We start from the raw sequence: 1881 nt of genomic DNA on the forward strand, positions 1-1881 counted from the left end.
GTTTACTGTATGCGAAATGTATTATATTGCATGCGCATATGGTATTCGAAAAGTATACCCATTATATCTCCCTTAAACAAAGCTTATCTTCTTGAATATAAAAGAAATATTTTCCATATCATAAAAAATTAAATTTAAATTAAAAATTTAATTAAATTAGGGTGGTCCTTAAATGTAGGAAGCAAATTCTTAAATCAAATTTCCTAAGCCTCAATCCTTACGTTGACGCGACTATAGTCGAAGATATCACATTCACATAAATTTTGGTAGGTCCCGATTGGAGATGGTTAAGGTGTGTCGCACAGTGGGCAAAGTTCAGATTCCTCTATGGAGACCTCAAAACATTAGGATTATTTTTTTTTCATATCGATACTACCGTAGTCGCAGATATCACATACAAAATTTTGGTACCGATTGGAGTCGGTTAAGGCGTGTCGCACAGGGGTCAAACTTCAGATTACCCTTTGAAGACGGCTTAACCGACTCCAATCGGGACCAAAATTTAAATATGATATCCTCGACTTTAGTAGTATCGATTTTGGGTATTAAGTTACAAAAAATATTTTTAATGTTTTGAGTCCATAGAGGCCTTTGACCCCTTTGCGACACGCCGTAACCGACTCCAATCGGGACCAAAATGTATATGTGATATCTTTGACTATGGTAGCATCGATTTTGGGTAGTAGATAAAAAAAAATAATAATTTAAATTTTTTGAGTCTCTATATAGGAGTCTGCACTTTGCGCCCTGTGCGACACGCCTCAACCGTCTCCAATCGGGACCAAAATTTATATGTGATATCTGCGACAGTGCTATTACCGATTGAAGGGATGATACTGGAAGAAATCGTACATTTGATTTTTAAAGACCACCCTAATGTACATATGTATCTCTCACTTTCTTTTCATTTACATTCATTTTATTTGTTTCTTGTTCAGCACTGCCGCAAATTCTTTGCTTTAAGATTTTCTGTGCTTATATATTTTTTTTTTTTTACTTAATATCACTATAGAAAAACAATCGATAAAAAATTCAATTGTCAGATTTGCTAGTTCTATATAATAAATATTATCGTCAGTGCTATCATTGGTCATTATCAATAACGACGTTAACATTAGAATGCTTAGACAATAGCATCAAAAATACAATGTATCTACGTGCATTATTAGCACAATCATGCGACATCTACATCATCATCATCATCGTCATGAACGCCATCATCAAACACTTCACAATACAACACAGTGCGCATTTCATTATTTTGCCGTTATCATCATCGATCGACAGGTTTCTTTTTATTTTATTACATACATATAAATTAAAACAAGCGTATTCGATAAAAGTTCTTTAATTTATTACATTACTTTATTTTTGGTTTGTTGTTGCAATTCTCTAATGACCTAGATATCATTTAAGCCTTTCACTATTTGCCTTTACACGCACACACGCGCATATTTCGGACTTTTCTGTACTTTGCAGTCCTTTGGACGAGAGATGTGATGAGTCTAAAGCGAATTATAGTGTCTTTTACAAAAAAAAAAAAAAAAAAAAAATGGCGGCCCTATGCCGCGCACACTCACTTACATATCTCCTGTTTCCATGGCAGTATTAATATCGCTGACGATTTTTCCCATTAATTCACGATATGGCGAATCGGGTTTGAAGGCGGTTTCAAGGAGTGAAGCATCACCAAAAAAATCAAATACTTCATCGATGCGATTTAAAGACTTGTCGGTGAGGGGGCGTTGAACAATTGACTTGAGGGCGGCATGTGATTCGGCAATGGATTTTTGCAGATACGGCAGATCGAAGCTGTAATCCACTTCGTAGAAGGAAATCACCGAGAGTTGTGTATTCTAGAAGGAGAAAATTTATTTAATA

General features: G+C 35.1%; 1 long non-coding RNA gene across 1 annotated transcript; it reads right to left on the minus strand.

Annotated features, from left to right (window-relative positions):
* Positions 1-745: 745 nt before the first annotated feature.
* On the minus strand, positions 746-1871 carry LOC108356079 (uncharacterized). The gene is made up of 2 exons (XR_001846581.1): positions 1581-1871; positions 746-1505 (listed from the first exon to the last, which is right to left on the minus strand). It is a non-coding gene; the product is annotated as an uncharacterized LOC108356079 (long non-coding RNA).
* Between the last annotated feature and the right edge of the window lie 10 nt (positions 1872-1881).

The sequence above is a fragment of the Rhagoletis zephyria genome, unplaced genomic scaffold (assembly GCF_001687245.7).
Source record: "Rhagoletis zephyria isolate East Lansing unplaced genomic scaffold, Rhagoletis_zephyria_1.1 Rzeph_scaffold_53862, whole genome shotgun sequence".
Lineage (NCBI taxonomy): Eukaryota > Metazoa > Arthropoda > Insecta > Diptera > Tephritidae > Rhagoletis > Rhagoletis zephyria.